The 24,127-nt window shown below is 41.9% G+C and overlaps 1 protein-coding gene across 2 annotated transcripts in view; it reads left to right on the top strand.

Moving 5' to 3' along the window:
• The first annotated feature begins 2,250 nt into the window (after positions 1–2,250).
• Positions 2,251–24,127, top strand: part of LOC124150032 (monocarboxylate transporter 12-like) — a 73,200-nt gene continuing 51,323 nt past the window's right edge. For both annotated transcript variants that reach the window (XM_046521907.2, XM_046521903.2), the window contains exon 1: positions 2,251–2,503. The gene's annotated coding sequence lies outside the window, so the exon portion shown is untranslated. The remainder of the gene's footprint in view (positions 2,504–24,127) is intronic.

The following is a 24,127-nucleotide window of genomic DNA, read 5'->3' as shown; positions in this document are numbered from 1 at the left end:
ACATAAAACAATTGTCAACTCGTTGCGTAATGGTTCACATATATTTCCCCATATATTATATATATTTTAGATGCAATTTAAAGCATATCGGGACATGCGGAATTATACAGTATGATTGACCACATTTAACTGTGTCTTGTGTATATTTTTAGATGTAAGACATACGCTAAATCAAAAATTGTTTCTGAGGGATTCTTTAACGAAGAACTTGAAATCATTCGCGCATTCTGATTGGTTTGTCGTATTTTCGCACATAACATTCATCGATAGGGGGACGAGTCTTCTTGCAGGTTACGGAAAGGGGCGAGTGGTGTCGAATGCTCCTAAGTGTATCCCTTGTGGTGAAAGGTTCACCGTCAAGCATATATTGCTTGACTGTGTGGACTTTGCAAGGGATTCAAATTATCAAAGCCTTAATCTTAAAGATCTTTTCCCCCGTGTAAGCGGGCATCTCATCCTAATTTTTTTTTAAAGTTACTTGAAAGGAATTGGTCTGTAGGTGAATGAGTAAATGCTTGTATTTAAATTTAGTTGGATGCTATTATCAACTGACATTATTGAAGGCTCTGTCCAGGAGGTTAAAGTATCGTAAAATCATTGTTCTCCTGTGTGACACATAACCTTACCATAATCGATGTGACCCGTGAAGATCCGGGGTAGAATAGATCTTCAGCGACCCATGCTTGCCTTGCCGTAAAAAGGCGACTATGCTTGTCGTAAAAGGCGACTAACGGGATCGGGTGGTCAGGCTCGCTGACTTGGTTGATGCATGTCATCGATCCCAATTGCGTGGATCAATGCTCATGATATTAATCACTGGATTGTCTGGTCAAGACTCGATTATTTACAGACCGCCGTCATATAGCTGGAATATTGCTGAGTGCGGCGTTAAACAACAAACCAACCAACCAACTAACTAACTAATCGATGTAACTATCATCAACCTGTGTTTTTAAGCCAACTCATTGCTGAGTATTTTGTAACATAGGCTAGCATTGTGTACAAACACCAGTAGCTAAAGTGATGACGTAAATCCTGCTGGGGTATCATGCAGGAAACCGAGGTGGCCTAGCTTTGGTTACTGGTGGCCTATAGCCCGTGTTTTAAAACTGTATATATGATATTGTTATGCTCAAATATCTTTCATAAATTATTTTTAAATATAACTTTGCATAAATGACTCAACTGTGAATTGACCCTTGAAGATCCGGATAAACGACAAACAAACCAACCAACCAACCAATTGCGTGGATCGATGTTCATGATGTCAATCACTGGAGTGTCTGGTCCAGATCAACTACAGTAGTTGTCCGCAATGCAGGGGTGTCCAGAAGAAAGGGGTCCGTTTTGTAGCTTGAACAAACGGCGTACATGTTTTTCAAACGACCTGCACTGTTTGATGACGTCACTGCGTCCATAAGTGACGTCACTGAGCTGTACGCGTTGCTATGCGTTATCATCTAGAGACTAATAATATCGCTTCTATCTCCATCAAATATAACGCGTCCGATTGTACCTGTAATATAAACAACCTATCTGTGTTACGCCTAATTCTAAATTCAGCTGATTCAGCGAGAAGCTTCATGAACAGCTAGAAATATATAATGCCAGTCACATTCACAGCTATAAATAACATTATCTCAGAGACCATATGGTCTCTGATTATCTCAACAATATTTCTCATCAATCTGAACTGTTGTGTGTATATAGTTTAATATTCTCATGGTTCAGACCACATTTTATTATATATATTCAATTAAATTAATTTGTGATTTACGTATGATATCCATGCATAAACGTTTCACATTTCAGACAAAGCCAAAATGGAAGTCTATATTTAGACAGTTTATAACAGGACACCCCGTGTCGTTTCCACAGAGCCCAGACGGCCGAGAAATAATGTTTGACCTTTAACACCGCCGGGTTACCGCTGCTCTATAAATAGAACAAAGGCCACCTGTTCCGTGTGGACTGCGCAGTAATGTCGCGTTAATTAATGCTCCAGTTTGAGTTCGCGATGGGTTACGTTAACGACAAAATATAAATGTTAAGACAAAAGAAACGAGCAATGTGTCGCCTACACCAGAAATTCCATCGAACAAACCAGAATTATTTCACGAGAATCCCATCCCACCAAACCCATTCCTAAAAATCGTCCGTCACTGACAACATGGCCTCGTTATAACGCGAATCTTTTGTCGCTCTGGTTATGGGGATTTTGTAAGGTGAGATGTACGCCAGTGTGTCTGACACTTCAAAAACATGCTTACTGAGAAATGAAATCGCTTCACCTATGGACAATGAGTCACTTATTTCCACCAGTCGCGGTGTTTCCTCACAGCTGATCAGCTGATTTCTAACGCAGTGGTGGTCACGTGCCAACTGCACGCCAGCAGTCAGTCTTTGTTGCTAGTGTGGTACATGCGATCCCAACCCGGCTCACTGCTGTCGGTGAGACTACAACAGCCTCGGTTATTACACTGGATACCATTTTACCGGACGGGTGAGTACATTTCAACTCAACTATCGCCATTTTTGACTTGCCTCCTTAAACTGTACTGTTTCTAAGGCAACGGGCTGTCATCCGCTCATCTTTAATGTGTCGGTTCGCGTATCTACATCAGTGATGGAGGGGGCTTTGTGGTGCGATCAAATGCGATCACCACAATGAACCTCTGTCACAATTTCTTTCTTATAGCCAAATTGGGTGGAATTGACGAATTCATAACATATTTTCATCATAGGTATCGATCCTTGAGCTACGACATTGGGTGTTGGTGTATTAGCAGCCTTTGGAAATAGAGGATTCGGTATAGTCTGTCTTACAGACCATGATACAAATATATATATCAAATACAGCCCATGCAAGTCTATAATGTTTGGCAAGTCTAGATTACTGAAGTATCTGAAATGAATAGTCACTAGCCTCCCTTTTATTATATTTTTATTAAGATAAGTGAACAACTGTTTTTTCTGTACGATATGTTCATTTCAGAGACTAGATGTAAGTCTAGATTTGGTACAAGGGACGAATTTTTTTTCGTTTCGGTTTCGACTAGGTTTCAATACAGACAAGCTGTCTACCCGCGAGGGTGGGACCGCGAGGGTGGGAGTGTTGTAGTTGCTCTATCTTCCGAATCGCCCCTATTGATAATAACGTCGGAGTGAAAGCACCCTTGTGGTTTTGTTTACGTCGTAGCTGGGACCTGTTATATGCTTGGTGCGTCACCCGAATTACTTCTATTGAGGATAATAGTGAGAGAGAGAGAGAGAGAGTACCCTCGTGGCTTTGTTTACGTCGGAGCGAGATACACGGACAAGGTTGCGTCTCGCTCGACTGCTTGAATATGGCCTTCGTTATTCATCTGTAGGCCATGCGGTGTGTTACCTTAGATTGCCTTGATTATAAACACGCAGTATCCTTCTCGAGGAGTATGGTTGGGGGGGGGGGGGGGGGGGGGGGGGTGTGCAATTGTGTTATTCTCCTTCCCCTTCTTATACCCGTTTAGCCGTCATTTTCATATTTTGTCCATCCATCTCGATCTTCCATCCATCATTCCGTCTTTCCCCATCGTCTTTCCTTCCTTTCCCTTCTTCGTCCTTCCCGATCTCCAGTTCATCCTTCCGTCCTTTCCTCATCCGTCCCGATCTTCCGTCAATTTATCCCGAACTCCAGTTCATTCTTCCGTCCTTTCCTCTTCTGTCCCGATCTTCCGTCCTCCAAGACTAATCCTCCGATCCATTCGGATCCATCTTACGACCAGCAGAGGCAACCAAGAATCCCCATGGGCAAAATGTGAACTTAATTAAAGATCTATATATGCATCTGAGTTCAGTGATGTATTCAGATGCATGTAATAATTTCAGTACATTATGTTTTTCGATTGTTATTCATTTCATGAAGCGATTGTTTATGCTTCGACCCCCATGGGGGACTAACTACAAGTCAGACTGAGTCCCAACTCCCAATGCTTGAGTATCAGGGTTATTGTGTCACTGACCCCGACAGTTAGGGTCGTTGTTCATGCCATCAAGCAATGGTGTTCATGCCCAGATCTTGTTCATGCCATCAACCAATGATGTTCCTGCTCAGACCTTGTTCATGCCATCAACCAATGGTGTTCATGACCCAGATGTTGTTCATGCCATCAACCAATGGTGTTCCTGCCCCAGACCTTGTTCATGCCATCAACCAATGGTGTTCATGACCCAGACATTGTTCCTCCCATCAACCAATGGTGTTCATGACCCAGACCTTGTTCATGCCATCAACCGATGGTGTTCATGACCCAGACCTTGTTCCTCCCATCAACCAATGGTGTTCATGACCCAGACCTTGTTCCTCCCATCAACCGATGGTGTTCATGACCCAGACCTTGTTCATGCCATCAACCAATGGTGTTCCTGCCCAGATCTTGTTCATGCCATCAACCAATGGTGTTCCTGCCCAGACCTTGTTCGTGCCATCAACCAATGGTGTTCATGACCCAGACCTTGTTCGTGCCATCAACCAATGGTGTTCATGACCCAGACCTTGTTCCTCCCATCAACCAATGGTGTTCCTGCCCAGATCTTGTTCATGCCATCAACAAATGGTGTTCCGGCCCCAGATCTTGTTCATGCCATCAACCAATGGTGTTCATGACCCAGACCTTGTTCGTGCCATCAACCGATGGTGTTCATGACCCAGACCTTGTTCATGCCATCAACCAATGGTGTTCCTGCCCAGATCTTGTTCATGCCATCAACCAATGGTGTTCCGGCCCCAGATCTTGTTCATGCCATCAACCAATGGTGTTCATGACCCAGACCTTGTTCGTGCCATCAACCGATGGTGTTCATGACCCAGATCTTGTTCATGCCATCAACCAATGGTGTTCCTGCCCAGACCTTGTTAATGCCATCAACCAATGGTGTTCCTGCCCTAGACCTTGTTCATGCCATCAACCAATGGTGTTCCTCCCCTAGACCTTGTTCATGCCATCAACCAATGGTTCTCATGACCCAGACCTTGTTCCTCCCTTCCACCAATGGTGTTCATGGCCTAGACCTTGTTCCTCCCATCAACCAATGGTTCTCATGACCCAGACCTTGTTCCTCCCTTCCACCAATGGTGTTCATGGCCTAGACCTTGTTCCTCCCTTCAACCAACGATGTTCCTGTCCCAGACCTTGTTCATGCCATCAACCAATGGTGTTCCTGCCGAGCCCTTGTTTGTGCTCTCAGCCAATGGTGTTCCTGGCGTAGACGCTCAACTGATATACAGGCCGTCGTGATGAGGGCGGCATAGTGTTGCTTCGTAAAATAAAATGTAACCGCTCAGTTCAATGAAAGTAGTAACAGATAACACCACTGACAATGATTCCCCCACAATAAGATTCCCAGGTGTTGTTTATATCGGAAATGAAAGGACGGGCCTGTTTAGTGTAATAACGGGGTCGATTCGGCGAATTACTAACGGTAAAAAGGCCTTGCAGCATGCGTATATAATGTGCGGAAAGCGTACGTGATTAATTCGTTCGCTCGTCACGCCTGAAGGTCGGGTTCGATTTCTCACATGGTACAATGTTTGAAGCCCATTTATGGTGTCCCCCGCCCTAATATTGCTGGAATATTGGTCAGAGCCGCGTGCAACCATACTCACTCACTCACTCACTCACTGACAACCCTGATCCAACAAGTCACCTGTTTATGTCACCATGTTAACATACATGTATATTACAAGCTTATTGATTATTATATCTGGTGTCTCTTAAACAACAGTATGAAATGCATCATGGTCGTATATCAGTTTTGAACACACATTTTTGCACTTATATTCACGAACCTTGGCACATGTGTATGTAAGATACCTATGTGTCATATATATGACTTCGTGGATATACGAAACGTATGTCGGTAATAAGGTCACGATACGATAGATATCTCAATTTAGATCCGGGTCAGAATAGGCACTTAGCAACCCTGACTTGTCGTTTGAGGCTACTATGCTTGTCGTAACAGGCTACAAACGGCATCGGGTTATCAGGCTCGCTGACATGTCGGCCTATTCCAGTTACGTGGATCGATGCTCATGATGTCAATCACTGGATTGTCTGGTCCAGACTCGATTATTTACAGACCGCCGTTATATAGCTGGAATATTGCTGAATGCGGCGTTAAACCACAAAGAAAGAAAAAAAGTATCCATACGACTTCCATCGATCACATACATGTATGGACATAATTCAGTATTTCACATTATCCAAACTTAGGAAAAGAATGAGTAATTTTGGTTTTACGCCGCTTCTAGCAATATTCCAGCAATATGAAGGCAGGGGGACGAGCGACCGCAACAAGAAATACACAAACATATATGATCTAGAAACCCGTGAAGATTCCGGTGTAGTTCTAATAGGTCTTCGGCAAGCCACGCTTGCCGTAAAAGGTGACTAACGGGATCGGGTGGTCAGGCTCGCTGACTTGATTGATGCATGTCATCAATCCCAATTGCATGGATCGATGCTCATGATATCAATCACTGGATTGTCTGGTCCAGACTCGATTATATACAGACCGCCGTCATATAGCTTGAATATTGCTGAGTGCTGCGTTAAACAACAAACCAACCAACCAAATCTAGAAAGTATTATTAAAACTAATAATAATTGCCTTAGAGACTTGTGCAAGTCTATTGTAATTACTACACATATGTACATAACAAATAAAAGTCCCGAATTGGACTGTTCATTTCTTTATGAAATAATAAATCAAAACATGACTGTCACAAATATTGCTGGTGTTCATTTAGAGCAAATAAACCATTTATCATTGGTAGCATCTGGCAGTGTTGTGGAATTACCTCGGGAGCGACGAATTCCGTTGCAGAAGCTTTCTGCGGCGGTTCCAGTCTGTCGATCGATTTGTCTGTTTGTTCTGGTAATACATCTTATCAGCTATCAGTCAGACATTCAGGTAGCTGTCGGCCGCGTCCTTAGCGACAGCTTCTAACGCAGCAGAAGCGTCTTGACCTTTAAAATCATGAGCAGTGCTGTGATGGAGGAACTACTATCTGAGGGGGGGGGGGGGGGATTCCTTCGAGAGGCTCCATATGTTTAGGACCAAGATATATTTTTGGAAGTACAGTGAATATTTGGTTTGACCTAACAGTCGTTGTTTATATCAGGTCACCCAGAGAATACATATTTTTGGTGGTACAGAACAATGAAATGTAGGTTAATTACCATGGTTTTTTTCTGGAATATGTCATAATGATCCCGTTCGGTATGTTATTGGATGGACCAGTTTTACGCTGTTGGACGATGTCCCTGTTGTCTCGTTGGAATTTAAATTGTACACCATTGCTTTTACGTTATCCTCTTGAATCGATTGTGTACATAGGTCCGGATAAACGAGGTCTAGAGGTTTACTGTATGATGCAATAAATCTTCCGGACCCTGTTAATCCCACGACCCCCTCATTCAGGACGATTTGTCAAGTGAAGTGACTGACATCATGAACATCGATCTACGCAGTTGGGATACGATGACATGCATCAACCAAGTCAACAAGCGTGATCTCCCGATCCCGTTAGTAACCTCTTTTGTCAAGCACGTGTTGCTGAATAATTTTGAATAATTGTGTGGCAAATATAAGTTGGGAGACTGCAGTAGATCTAGCGTTTATGGTTCATCATAACGGGCTGAGTTGGCATATTGTGATAGATGTGTCGTTTGAAAGGTCAGTGCGTGCACGTTGGGTTCAACCTCTGATACGGATAACGGGTCATTCTCGATCATTCAATGTTTGCTTCCGATGACTGTCTGCTTCAAAGTGAGTGAGTGAGAATGGTTTTACGCCGCTTTTAGCAATATTCAAGCAATATCACGGCGTTGGCACCAGAAATGGGCTTCACACATTGTACCCATGTGGGGAATCGAACACGGGTCTTCGGCGTGATGAGCGAACGCTTTAACCACTAGGCTACCCAACCGCCCCCTCAATTTTAAAGGCTTATAACGGCATATTGCATGTTATGGAGTCGTTAGGGAGGCAGCTTCACATGATAGATCGATATCATTGATTTCTCTCAGAACGTTGGCTGGTGTGGGATTATGCAGTGATCACTTCCTGGTGGTGGCGCACGGGCAGAATACGCCCACGTGTCTACGTCATGTCGTTAGAGGCGGATCAGTGGGGATCTGTTGGATACAATGGCTTCTGAGGTTGGATAACTTTTCACATAGATGAGTATCTAGGCTTATGAACTCTCGATTGTTAAACCTACTAGAGGGGCGGTCGGGTAGCCTAGTGGTTAAAGCGTTCGCTCGTCACGCCGAAGACCCGGGTTCGATTCCCGCCGTGATATTGCTGGAATGTTGCTAAAATCGGCGTAAAACCATACTCACTCACTCACTGCTAGATTGTTTGTCACACAACCTGCCGATGACGTGAATCGTTCCTTTTCACGACTGGTTTGCCTGCTATAAATCCGACAACATTGAAGGTCGACGTAACATAGAGATAGAGTACAACCCCATGCACACTCTCGGTAATAATATTTAAGGTCACTCGAATTTTCTAAATTGATCTTTTAATGTCAATGCAGTTTACGTCGTACTCCGACGATGTGGGTCGCTGCTTTTGTTATCGACCATTGGTTTTCCTTATAAAAGGCCGACAACATTAATGGCATGATCGGCGTTCGCGACGTTGTGGAAGCTAAAATTGATATCCATTTTAGTTTCCATAACGTTGCGAACGCCGATCGTTGCTCACTCTATCAACCCCTAGTTTATCTTCACAACACACAAGGACGCTCTGACAAGGCTGTACAACTTTAATACAAACTGGATCAGCCACTCTGGCGATTTTTAACATCATTTATCAGTTTCCATTTTGCCGTTGTAGTTAACATTGTACTGTCACGTGGATCGTACTCACGTTATCGACCATTGGTTTGGCTTCTATAATCCCTACAATTGTGAAGATCGCCATGGCGTTGGCTCTAATAGTGGGGTAGAAATTCATCATTAATCACACAACGGCTATAGATATTGTTAGTGGACATCGCATCCTGATGACGTGGATTGATGCTCACATTGTCGACCACATGTTTGTCAATTAAGGCCGACATGACATAGGCTGTTAAATTGAATTAGAATCATCCTTCAAATTTCACGGTAGTCCGCTAGTGCGAGACTACTTAATTGTGTTGAGGACAAATAGATAACCTTTGAGGGCAGTGTTCATTGACCAGTAGGGGGCACGGGTGGCCCAGTCGTCTAAAGCGCCGCGATTCGCTGTGCAGAGTTGCGTCCCTTGGGCACGCCAGAAACCTATGATTGTGGGTTCGAATCCTGGTTCGCCCCAATTATGTTTCTAGGTTTGTCAGCACCATACCCGTGCTCGTGGGTTTCACCGAAGTGGTAAACGTCTGATACCTGCATCACTTCGGGCTTTCCTCCCACATTAAGCTGACACGCCGTGATATGACTGGAATACTGTTAAAAGCGGCGTTAAACCCAACTCACTCACTCATTGACCAGTAACATTAGAAGCTACAGATCTGAACCATTTTTCAATGGACCCGTGAAGATCCGGGGTAGAATAGGTCTTCAGCAACCCATGCTTGTCGTAAGAGGCGACTAACGGGATCGGGTGGTCAGGCTCGCTGACTTGGTTGATACATGTCATCGTATCCCAATTGCGAGGATCGATACTGATGATGTCAATCACTGGATTGTCATGTCCAGACTCGACTATTTACAGACCGCCGTCATACAGCTGGAATATTGCTGAGTGCGGCGTTAAACAACAAACAAACAAGACGATGCTTCAATTTTGCTACAAATTCCTGAACAGTATTTCCTGAACATGTATATTCTCGTAATGTTATTTCAATAAACATGACATTACGTCGATTGCAACAGCTGGTATTTATAATCATTATTCACTTAAAAATAAAATTACATATTCTTTTAATGTTATGTCAGCTTGCTTTCATAACGAAGAGGGGTGGTCGGGTAGCCTAGTGGTTAAAGCGTTCGCTTGTCACGCCGAAGACCCGGGTTCGATTCCCGACATGGGTACATTGTGTGAAGCCCATTTCTGGTGTCCCCCGCCTTGATATTGCTGGAATATTGCTAAAAAGCGGCGTAAAACCATACTCACTCACTCATAACGAAGAAGATCATCGCAATAGACTGGGCTCTGTCTCTTCATGTCAGCTTTACGCGTACACCACTTATCCCTGAGCAGGTGTGAAACCCGACTTACTTGAGCTTGTTATGTGACAACTATTTTATTTTGAGACTGAAAACCGATAAATTGTCTATGTGAGAGTTCGTGACATGTATAAGAATATTCAGAGAGATAACCAGCGCCATTAATCAATCATTCGCGGTGAACGCACACAATGGCGTGCACAACAAAGACCCGTGCAGGTTGAATGAACACCACGCATACGCAGTCGAAGATATCATTAAGAGGTGGCATGAAATTGGGTTTCACGTCGCGTCCAAGATTATTGCACTTATACGTGTGTGTGTTTGTGTGGCTGCTTGTACTTGTCCGGACTGATGCCGATTTATAGTGCTAGCCCACTGAGATACCATGCCGCAGTTTAACATGAATACCCCACTCAGACACAGTATACTGACTCCGAGCCGACCAGTCCTTGTTTTAGCTCCTTAATCCCGAGCGCCAGACAGGGTAACAACAAGTACCATCTTTTAACGTCTTTTGGTATGACTCGACCGGGAATTGAACCCCGGACCTTCCGCTCTCCCGGCGGACGCTCTACCACTAGACCACGGAGGCGGTCTATCATTAAGAATAGGAGACAGTTACGAATCAGTGCTTTGATGGTGCTCTTCATTGCTGAACGTGGCTACGCCGTAGCGGAAGACCGCGTCCAATATGAAACCTGTTATTTGGTTCACATTCCATTTTTCAAATCCTGTCACTGGAGACAGCATTGATCAAGTATAATGTCAGATCTTGCATCAGCCTCCATATATCACTCCTCCGATTACTGTCCGACGTGTTCGGTTTGTGTAATACAAACTGGGTCCCAGCTGTTGATATCTGTATGCAACAGAGATCACTGAAAATCATTCCGTTTGTCTCGGCACCGACTGTCTTGTTTAGATCCCAGTGTAGTCCGATTGACAGTGTTGCCTCCATTTAAATTTTTGGTCCTCGGGTTTCAGCTCGATTGCGTCCAGGTTGCCAGGAGCGGCTCAGTGATTTAGGGCGCTGCAATTCATTTTCCAGAGTTTTGTCCCTTAGACGTGTAAGGATGTTCTTATTATGTGTTCGAATCCGTGATTCGCCCGGATTATGACCCTTGGTCTGTCATCCTTTTACCCATATTTATGGGTCTCACTAACCATGTCCCCAATTTCTTTGGGGGTGGGGGTGGGGGGTGGGGGGTGGGGGGGTGGGGGGTAGTCTATTGGTTAAAGCATTAGCTCGTCACGACGAAAACCGGAGTTCGATTCCCCGCATGGTTACAGTGTGTGATCGATGCTCATGATGTCAATCACTGGATTGTCTGATCCAGGCTTTGTGATTCACAGACCGCCGTCATATAGCTGGAATATTGATGAGTGCGGCGTTAAACAACACACAAATGGTACATGAAGAACTTCCGTGCTTCCATTTGAGTTCAGAGACAGAACTGAATGCACCAGCTATATTCAACCACAAAATCGAAGTTCTTGAGTCTCATAATACCAGGGATGCCTTTCAAGCAGCCAGTGTCGTGACAACTCCACGTTTTAATTGTTCTGATTCTAAAACATCGCCGGTTGCTGGGTCCGATCAATGCAGGAGTGCTCCTCACTCAAGGGTTTGCTCCTGCAGGAGATTGCCATTACTGCTGCCGCTTTCAGATTGACGTAGGTTGTGTAGGTAACGTCACAAGGTCCATTCGAATAACACTGCGTTAAACGTGTGACGTACCGTGGCTTTTGGGTATTACTACTTAATTGGGACACGTGAAGATTCCGGGGTAGAATAGGTCTTCAGCAACCCATGCTTGCCGTAAAAGGCGACTATGCTTGTCGTAAAAGGCGACTAACGGGATCGAGTGGTCAGGCTGGCTGACTTGGTTGATGCATGTCATCGATCCCAATTGTGTGGATCGATGCTCATGATATTAATCACTGGATTGTCTTGTCCAGACTCGATTATTTACAGACCGCCGTCATATAGCTGGAATATTGCTGAGTGCGGCGTTAAACAACAAACCAAAAACTGAATTGGGGGAATTAGCGGTAGTAGAGCGGTCACGACTGGCTATCACCTTGAAGAACAGAGAAGGCTGTTTAGTTGATGGCGTTTATTCGGTGGAAGTAGAGAAAAGTACATTTAATCATAATAAAAAGATAATATGATACGTGTGCAACACGTGTTCAGAGGTAGAGCCATATACATATAATCGTATACATATAATTATAATAATTCGGTACGTGTACAACATGTATGATCATAATAATACAATCGGCATACAACAGAGAATGACATGATGATATAGATGTACAATATGTATTTTCAGGTTTAACAGATGGTTATCAAAAGGCATTTATTACGAGAAAATATGTCTAGTAGAAAACACTACACGGTCACACGCTGTCATGCGTGGATATTTAATAACATATTGTTATAACAGACAATATAATATAATGTTGGCCGACTCAGTTTTCATTGCTATTAAGTCGCAGGCAATCATTGTTATGAGTATGTGTCACTGAATGTAGGAACGTACACGTTATTGACATTGGTACACATACTCATAATGGGATGTTGCCGTGCAACTAGTATACTAATATACAAAAATATACGTTCGCGAGAGGAAGTATTGTCTGGATTATTAAGTCAATGATAATTTTCCCAACGCTACGATATAGTCGAAATAGATCTAAAACTACACCTAACGTATTAAGATCGTAGCTGACAGAATAAGTTAACATTTAGGTCAATAGTGTCTTACTTGAAGAACAGACATGGCCGCTGTGTTGATGGCGTTTATTCGGTGGAAGTAGAGTGAAGTTTGCTACTACCGACCGCCGTATATAATTACAGTAAACTACGGTTATAACGAACTTAAAGGGCCTACCAATTTTAGTTCGTTATAACCGTAATTCGTTATAAGCATATATACAGCATAACTACAGCAAATAGTCGGGACTAAAAAGTTAGTTCGTTATATCCGTCAGGTCGCTATAAGCGTGTTCGTTTTAACCGTAGTTTACTGTAAATGTACTTCTCACTCTTCTTACATCGAATAAACGCCATCAACTCAGCAGCCTTCTCTGTTCTTCAAGGTGATAGCCAGTCGTGACCGCTCTACTACCGCTAATTCCCCCAATTAAGAAGTAACACCCAAAGGACGTCTACGTCACCCAAAAGACACGCTACGTCACTAATATGACTATTCTTAACGTAAATTCAATGCAGTGAATGCACTAACTGACCGCCGCATAAAATATTTTATGTTTTACATACAGTTAACCTCGCTAATCTGGACCCTGATGATTACATTTAAGAGCATCTGTATATGATAAAAGGGGCATAACTTCGAAGTTTGGATTCGTTATTCCAGTGGGAACAAATATATTTTTCAGTGGTTTAAGTTTTGGCCTACACTTTTCTACGGAAGCGTAGTAGGGCCACGGTGAATTTTTTTTGGTCGAAGTATCTCCTACGTAGGAATTATTATCTCCTACGTAGGACTTAGTATCTCCTACGTAGGACTTAGGATCTCCTACGTAGGACTTAGTATGGCCTAGAATTACTATCTCCTACGTTGGACTTAGTATCTCCTACGTAGGAGATAGTAATTCTAGTCTATACTAAGTCATACGTAGGAGATACTGAGTCCTACATAGGAGATACTAAGTCCTACGTAGGAGATAGTAATTCTAGTCTGTACTAAGTCCTACGTAGGAGATACTAAGTCCTACATAGGAGATACTAAGTCCTACGTAGGAGATACTAAGTCCTACATAGGAGATACTAAGTCCTACGTAGGAGATACTAAGTCATACGTAGGAGATACTAAGTCCTACGTAGGAGATACTAAGTCCTACGTAGGAGATACTAAGTCATACGTAGGAGATACTAAGTCCTACGTAGGAGATACTAAGTCATACGTAGGAGATACTAAGTCATACGTAGGAGATACTAAGTCATACGTAGGAGATCCTTAGACAAAAAATAAATCTGAGTGGGCTAGCACTATAAAATCGGTATTATCCCTGACTAGTACAAAAATCGTCTCATCTTAAAGTGGTAAAAGATGTTTTTTTTCGTATTTTGACATCAGTGATAAAGCTCGATAGATTAATTCGACTTATATTTGTTTGTTTGTTTGTTTGTTGTTTAACGCCGCATTCAGAAATATTCCACCAGACAATCCAGTGATTGACATCATGAGCATCAATCAACGCAATTGGGATACGATGACATGCATCAACCAAGTCAGGAGCCTGGAATGGCTAAATGCTGCTAAGTGCGGCGTTAAACAACAACAACAACAAAAACCAATAATCACTGACATGAAGGATTTCATCAGTTCGACACAACCGAAAATTAGACATAACGACCTATATTTCGACCCCATTTCAGAAGAGTATTATATCCGCCATATAGGTCAGAACTAAACTGACATCTTTCGTCACGCTAGCAATGCATGTTTTCATCCTGAACTGTATATTTTTGAGCTAAATCATATCATTTTATCTGACAATAATATGCCCTATTAGTCAATTGGCTTATTTGCTTGCAACAATAACAAGCATTTGGTCAGGCAATCAATACAAATGCAATTCGTCATAACGAATGGGTTTAATGTTACGTGTATGCCCGTAGAGATCGATTAATAATCGGGTTGTCTCCCAATAATTGAGTTAATCAGTCCCACGGTCATATTTCGGTACTTTTGTGAGCTGATCTGTCTGGTATTGTTTAGGATGTAGGGCATCTGTTGCCTAGTCGTATGGTGCGACTTGACTTGTGGTGAGGTGAAATGGGGTTTAACGTCGCGTCCAAGATTATTGCACTTATATAGCGACGTGCATGTACGTGTGTGTGTTAGTGTGGCTTCTTGTACTAGTCCGGACTGATGCCGATTTATAGTGCTAGCTCACTGAGATACCATACCGCAGTTTAACATGAATACCCCACTCAGACACAGTATACTAACTCCGAGCCGACCAGTCCTTGTTTTAGCCCCTTAATGCCGAGCGCCAGACAGGGTAACACCAAGTACCATCTTTTAACGTCTTTTGGTATGACGCGGCCGGGGATCGAACCCCGGACCTTCCTCTCTCCGGGCACACACACACACACACACACACACACACACACACACACGTGCATGCACGTCGCTATATAAGTGCAATAATCTTGGACGCGACTTTAAACCCCATTTCACCTCACCTCACCCTTTATTTCGAGGAATATTCCAGCTGTTGCATTTGATGGCCACATTTCACAATTTTCGAGGTACAATCGAGCATGCCCTTTCTACGAAGATTTCAAAGAGCGGCATACGAATCTTGCTCAACAGTTCTTTGTTCAGGATTAAAGCATTCAAGTTTGAAAACGTTTTATGATGGACATTTGGAGGCCATTTACATATTTGACGCGACAGTGGCCAAACTTATGTCCGCTTCCCGACTGTGACTTGTACCATATGAAGATCCGGGGTAGAATAGGTCTTCAGCAACTCATGCTTGCCGTAAAAGGCGACTATGCTTGTCGTAAAAGGCTACTAACGGGATCGAGTGGTAAGGCTCGCTGACTTGGTTGATCCATGTCATCGTATCCCAAATGCTTGGATCGATGCTCATGATGTCAAACACTGGATTGTCTGGTCCAGAGTCAATTATTTACAGACCGCCGTCATGTAGGTTGAATATTGCTGATTGCGGCGTTAAACAACAAACAAAAACAGCACACACACACACACACACACACACACACACACACACACACACACACACACACACACACACGAACACACACACACGAACACACACACACACACACACACACACACACACGTCTTTATAACCGCAATAATCTTGGACGTGATGTTAAACCCCATTTCACCTCATCTCAAATTGTAATAGACGCATAGTAAGTTAATATCAAAGTCTCCCTGCAATGCGTGATATGAGTATAGTCATTGCATGTTGCAATCACACATATTAATATATAATAGGTTAATCGCCACACCAGTGATTTCCCAGCATCAGATGTGGATACAAATCAATAGCAAACAATGATAACACTGGGAGTGTATTCCACCAAATTAAACCAGTGGTGTTAATTTTGGGCGTCGCCATGGCAATATTATGAATTAGGCATAAGGTCCTTCGGGGCTTGTACTGGTCGTGGATTCATATTGATCAGTATCGACCTAAGTGTGCGTGGACAATGGTCAGTCTGGACTGTCATTGCAGATTGACCCCCCCCCCCCCGTCCATAGCAAGCACTTATATACTGCTGTCACTGGTTAATTAAACAGCAGCACAATATAAATATTTCAATTGTCTACAGCTGTGCTGACAAGACCAGGTTTTATGCTTACGTTTACTGTTATATTGAAATATTTGGTAACCCATATTATTCCAGTGTTATTTTGTTTAGTAACCGATTCAACTAGTTAACCTTCATTATATATCTATGGCTCAACTGAACCGAAGGTTTTGTCGCAGCGCGTTGCCCGTTGTCTTGAGAAAAATAATTTTACTCCAGACTGCTTGAAAGGAAAGAATTTGCCCACAAAAATTACATTGCTGCAAAGTGTTTTTCTTGAAAACATCAGTTGATAGTTTTACATTATCTGGTTTTGTCGTGGTAGCTGAAAAAATGTCTAATCTCGAAACAAACATTTTGCATGTACTGTTATAAATATGTTGTGTACGGAATAACATTAACGTTATTAAACGTATATTGATTTAAAGCTGTGACCTATTATTATGCACTGTTTCTTCTAACTGCTGCACATGTGTTCGACAGAACCTTATTGCTCTATTTCTCTATTTCGGAATCGAGCAGGGGACTCTTGTTGGCACAGATTATTATGATTATGATGTTGGTGTCGTCCTTTTAATTTATTTGATTTGTGAAAATAATGTTCTAACTGTAGTTACATATATATCACACCAGAAAGTCCAAACCGCCAACGTGTCCTAGTTTATCGTGTGTTTTAATTATTGCTTGTCTGGAAAAACGCAATTTGCTATATGTTGTAGTCAAGCATGCATACTGTGACAGATGGAGAGGTTAAATGTGCAGCACATTCCTCACAAACTCTCTCCTTTTAACAAAGGCTTTTATTTTGACAATTGTGTAATTAAATGTTTAAAATTTATTTCAGTTTGTGATAAAATGTATCAAAAATGAAGGTGTAGCCAAACAAGGGAGGTAACCCTATGATTTGTCATTCAAAAAACTGATTTGCCATTATTTCCAATTTTTCACTCGACAGACAGGGTTTTCAGAGATCACATAGAAGCACATTTTGTTCATTAACTACAAATAGACACACCAGAAAAAAACTGCGGTTTGAGCGACCGGGAGTGGCATACGCATGAGGAAAATCCATACATGTTCGTCAACGATAGCCACTATCCATTGATATACCATACATGTTCGTCAACGATAACGCACTATACATTGATATATCATACATGTTTGTCAACGATAACCCACTATTCATTGATATACCATACATGTTCGTCAACGATAACGCACTATACATTGATATATCATACATGTTTGTCAACGATAACCCACTATTCATTGATATATCATACATGTTCGTCAACGATAACGCACTATACATTGATATATCATACATGTTTGTCAACGATAACCCACTATTCATTGATATATCATACATGTTCGTCAACGATAACGCACTATACATTGATATATCATACATGTTTGTCAACGATAACCCACTATTCATTGATATATCATACATGTTCGTCAACGATAACGCACTATGCATTGACATATCTTACATGTTTGTCAACGATAACGCACTATCTATTGATATATCATACATGTTCGTCAACGATAACGCATTATCCATTGACATATCATACATGTTCGTCAACGATAGCCCACTATCCATTGATATATAATACATGTTAGTCAATGATAACGCACTATCAATTGATATATCATACATGTTAGTCAACGATAACCCACTATCCATTGATATATCATACATGTTTGTCAACAATAACGCATTATGCATTGATATATCATTCATGTTCGTCAACAAAAACGCATTATCCATTGATATATCATTCATGTTCGTCAATGATAACCCACTATCCATTGATATATCATACATGTTCGTCAACGATCACGCATTAACTATTGATATATCATACATGTTCGTCAACGATAACGCATTATCCGTTCATGACCCACTATCCATTGGTATATCATCCATGTTAATCAACGATAACCCACTGTCCATTGATACCATACATGTTTTCAACGATAACCCACTATCCATTGATATCATACATGTTAATCAACGATAACCCATGATTCATTGACAAATCGCGCATGTAAGTCAATGATACCCCATTATCGCTTGATAACTCATACATGTTTCTCAACGATAACCTTATTATCATTGATATATCATATATGTTTGTCAACGATAACCCACTATCCATTGAATATCATACATGTTTGTCAACGATAACCCACTATCCATTGATATCATACATGTTAATCAACGATAACCCACTATACATTAATATCATACATTTAATCAACGATAACCCATTATTCAATGTCAAATCGCGCATGTTAGTCAATGATACCCCATTATCCATTGATATATCATACATATGTGTCAATGATACCCAATTATCCATTGATGTATCATACATATTAGTCAACGATGACCTAATATCCACTGATAAATCACACGTTTGTTAACGATAACCGATTTCTATCCATTGATAAACCATAGGTTGTAGCCAACGATAACCTAGTATCGATTGATAAATCATACATATTAGTCAACGATAACCTAGTATCGATTGATAAATCATACATATTAGTCAACGATAACCTAGTATCGATTGATAAATCATACATATTAGTCAACGATAACCATTTTCCTTGGATACATCATACAGGTCAGTCAACGATAACCTGTTATCAAATGATCAATCCTACATGCCTGTCAATGATAACCATACTTCACTAACAGTGATGCATGTTAGCCAGTGATAACCTAGTATTCGATAATCTTACATCGAAATCAGTGATAACCCGTTATTAATCGAGATATCATACGTGTAATTATATAAGTCAATAATATACCGATAATCAGTTGTGAACTCAATGCATGGAATCCATGATACAAAATTCATGTGAGTCAATGATAACCCGTTGCCCAATGATAACTCACAACCCAGCCTTGTTCTGTGAACCTGGGAGGTTCAGTCGAGTAAGAACTGTCACGGTAAACGCACTGGCTGAAGAATGGAATTAGAATCGATCAGCTTCAGGCGAAAGCTGGCAAGGTGTCTCTGGTAATAAATAAGATGTTAACGAAGATTTATAGGACTCTGCAGGACGTGATCGGTACACACTCATGTACAAACAAAGATATTGCTCCAACCAATCTGTACCAGCTGGAGGCGAGTAAATACGACCAGATGGCCGCGTATTTGTACAGATGACTTCGAATCAGTGAAAAGATTTATCAAAATAAAACTGCCCTCCCGCAGTCATTTGAGTCGACCTGCCACCAGAGGGTACTCGGTGTCCAAGGAGAGTCTCTATCAAGGACCCGAAAGAGAATATATTTCTTTATTGCACAATCGCCCCCATTCCTATCTCATCCCCTTCTCAGCTGCAGCAACCCATTCTCATCACCCCCTCAGCTTCAGAAACCCAACCCCATCCCCTTTTCAGCCCCAAGGGATTTGAGGGTATCTATATACTTGGGACAAATACGTATGGGAGAATTATTTTTAGTAATCCTTACCGATAACTTTATTTCGGTGACTATGTGTGAGTCTCCCATCACATGTAAAGGATACCACGAGATACCCACGGACTGGAAGACCTACAGTACCATGACCTGGATGCGTCACAATGGAATATCTTTTCTGCACACTTCTTATCCACTACTTATGTCAGAGACCATACGGTCTCTGCTTATGTACAGAACCAACCACCAACCACCAACCACCACCCCCAACACACACACACACACACACACACACACACACACACACCATCCCCAAGAATGCGCGATGACATTAAAGCCTCGTTCTGGGTCAACCAGCGCTTGGAAAGAGCGCCCGATGACCTTTCGAAACTGTCCTTGGCATCGACTGTGTACCTCTCACACAACCCACATACCGATATTCTGTAAGTGGGCCCGGTGCGAACCATCAGCCGTTAAATGTTATCATAATAATGGCATTGTATGTTGTAGCACGCAGTTATCCATCAACTATTTGTTTATACGATTCCTTAAATCCTATTCATTTTCAAAATACCTGTGCAATTAAAATGGGTCAATTGTTAATTGGTGCTTATTTCGCTCTGTGCGCATTCACAAACCGAGGAGCAAAGGAAACTCTCTGTTAATTTCATCATATGTTTGATTTTGATTTTAAAATATGTACATTAAGCGATATTATATTTCAAACATGAACTGTCAGCAGTAAAAGAATACTTTTTAAATCTTTTATTACTTTTAAATATAATTTGATTTAAAACTTTTACAAATTCAAAACGAATTCACATCGTTCAAGATATCATGCTGGTGGGTATCTTAGACATCTTATCTTTGAAAATAAATAAATTTGCTTTTTTTTCTGCACATATTTACAACATTTTAAACACTGTAACGTTCATGTGGTTGCAAATTAATTTCTTTCCCAAGTATTTTTGATAAATTACAAAGCCACGGCTTACTTTTTACAAACTGTTGGAGGAATGAATGATGGTTTAATAGACGCAATCAAATTTCACAACATTGCTTTTGTTTTCAATTACATAATAAACAAACTCTGTTTACTTTATTTTGTTTAACTTGGACCGTAAATGACGTTATGTTTTGCGAATTCAGACGAAAGTTGCATCATTCTCTCTGTAATTCCGTCTGCGCCGAACCGTGAAGATCCGGGGCAGAAAAGGTCTTGACGTAAAAGGCGATTATGCTTGTTGTAAGAGGCGACTGACGGGATCGGGTGGTCAGGATCGCTGACTTGGTGTGATGCATGTCATCGATCCCAATTGCGTGGATCGATGCTCATGATATCAATCACTGGACTGTCTGGTCCAGACTCGATTATTTACAGACCGTTGTCATATAGCTGAAATATTGCTGAGTGCGGCGTTAAACAACAAACCAAAATCCCTCGGCGCCATTCCTTAGATCATTAAACTATTGCGCAAACTGGGCACCTGTCTTCGGATCACGTGTCCTGGTGGGCCATGGCTGTGTAGTAATCTGGCAGAACAATCGCTGTCAGGTGCAAATCATTCCAAGTCATAAATATACGGTGTGATATAATATCCCGTGACACAGTTTCAGTTATACTGGTGTACTGTATCCATTATGACCTTACGTGACCTTTGTGTACGTATCTATCTATATCTAACTGGTTACTTGGATGGAATGCGCAATCGGCACAGTAAATATTGTCTTCAAATATCAGCAGACCCTAGTCCTGTTTTGAATTGCTTTGTACCTTCAGCTCAGAGAATACCGAGCGATATAAAAAAGGTCAAGGTTAGTGAGCAATTACAAAACAGATTCGATTGACCCATTTCTTCATGGCTTAACATCGTTGCGCTTGTGGAAGCTATTGGTTTTTCTCACCTATACACGCGTATGTATTGATGTAAAATGTTCAGCGACCGTAGAACTTTACATTTGTGACTTTCAGAATCAATAAAACATAGTTCAATCGATATCCTTTCGACAGGTTGATATGACGAAACACTTATAGTTTGGTTGTTGTTTAACACCGCGCTCAGTAATATTCCAGATATATGATGGCGGTCTGTTAATAATTGAGTCTGGACCAGACAATCCAGCGATTGACATCATGAGCACCTATCTGCGCAGTTGGGATACGATGACATGCATCAACCAAGTCGGTAAGCCTGACCACCCGGTCCCGTTAGTCGCCGCTTGCGACAATCATGGGTTGCTGAAGACCAATTCTACCCCGGATCTTCACGGGTCATATAAACACTTACTGAATGACGTAATATACATTTACGGTTGAAAGAATAAAATATGACATAGTAAACTGAGAATGATTTAGCTAAATGCTGACCTCAGAAATATGTACCTTTTATTTGTGGCCCCGGAAACGGTGTTTTGGAATTTGACCACCGCTGCCTGGGATTTTTGCCAATGCCAATCCGAGAATATTCTTCCATGGACGTGTTCCAAATGGTCTTTGGGAATGTTTGGGCACATACACGAACAATTGATAGGCCAAGGTCACAGATAGACAAAAGACAGTTTTCGGTTACACTTTCTTAAACAAATGCATGTCCATGCATCTTTATATTTGGTATGTACTTTCTCTACGGACCCGTGAAGATTCCGGGGTAGAAGAGGTCTTCAGCAACCCATGCTTGCCGTAAAAGGTGACTATGCTTGTCGTAAAAGGTGACTAACGGGATCGGGTGGTCGGGCTCGCTGACTTGGTGTGATGCTTGTCATCAATCCCAATTGCGTGGGTTGATGCTCATGATATTAATCACTGGATTGTCTGGTCCAGACTCGATTATTTACAGACCGTCGTCATATAGCTGGAATATTACTGAGTGCGGCGTTAAACAACTAACCAAACCAAACCAAAACTTTCTTTACGATGGGTGAAGGTCAGCTGTGAGGTTATTGTGAAATATGGTCGCATAATGATTGTGTTGTGAGTTACTGTTGCACTTTTGGTTGTACAATCCCGAGACTAGGGTAACTGTTTGATCTTAAGAAGGTGTCATGATTAGGGTCAAGCTCTGTAAGTAATGTTTTTAAACATTTGAAATTTACAACCTGTTTATGGTGATAAATTAAGACTTCACGTTTTGAGGAAACGGGAGTGACGGGGCTTCTGTTTTTGCAAAATAAATTCACTTCAGAAATGATACACACCGAGTATATTATTTCAGTGATGAAAAACAGGGTATTTTTAGTGTTGAATGGTAGAAATGGTAAGTTCAGTGTTGAAAAATTGCGAGGATAGATGCTCATGATATTAATCACTGGATTGTGTGGTCCAGACTCGATTATCTACACAGACCGCCGTCATATAGCTGGAATATTGCTGAGTACGGCTTTTAACAACAAACCAAACCAAACCTGATTATCTTTCTATGTTTGTCACACCATCCTGCACTCGCCTGGGAACAGCATCAGTTCGGGCTTTCCTCCCACATCAAGCTGACACGCCGTGGTATATAACTGGAATACTGTTAAAGTGGCCCTTAACAAGATTACTTACTCCCTGAAACGAATCGAGTCAGGCCCCAACATGTCATTAGGAAGTAGCATCATCAACGTCCCATACCGTCGTTGTATGTTGTCACGCCAGTCCCAGAACTGTGGTAGTCGGATTTTAAGCAGAAGGTACTGGGGACCTCATCTGACGGATTCCAGCACGTACCCCATCACACACACACACACACACACACACACACACACACACACACACACACACACACACACACACACACAGATGTATCTCTACACCTCTCTATCATCCTCACGATATGAACAGAAGAAGGGACCTGTGAAGATCCGGGGTAGAATAGGTCTTCAGCAACCCATGCTTGTCTTAAAAGCGACTATACTTGTCGTAAGAGGCGACTAACGGGATCGGGTGATCAGGCTCGCTGACTTAGTTGATGCATGTCTTCGTATCCCGATTACGAAGATCGATGCTCAAGATGTCAAGCACTGGATTGTCTGGTCCAGATTCGATTATTAACAGACCGCCGTCATTCAGTTGGAATATTGCTGGGTGCGGTGTTGAACAACAAACCTCTAATCAATAGAATACGTAGAAGAAACAACTGTTTTGAAAGTGAGGTGAAATAGGATTTAACGTCGTCGCGT

Source organism: Haliotis rufescens, unplaced genomic scaffold (assembly GCF_023055435.1).
Source record: "Haliotis rufescens isolate VD_foot unplaced genomic scaffold, xgHalRufe1.0.p SCAF_25, whole genome shotgun sequence".
Lineage (NCBI taxonomy): Eukaryota > Metazoa > Mollusca > Gastropoda > Lepetellida > Haliotidae > Haliotis > Haliotis rufescens.
Note: the sequence above shows the minus strand (reverse complement) of the source record. Positions and strands in the feature narration are given on the sequence as shown.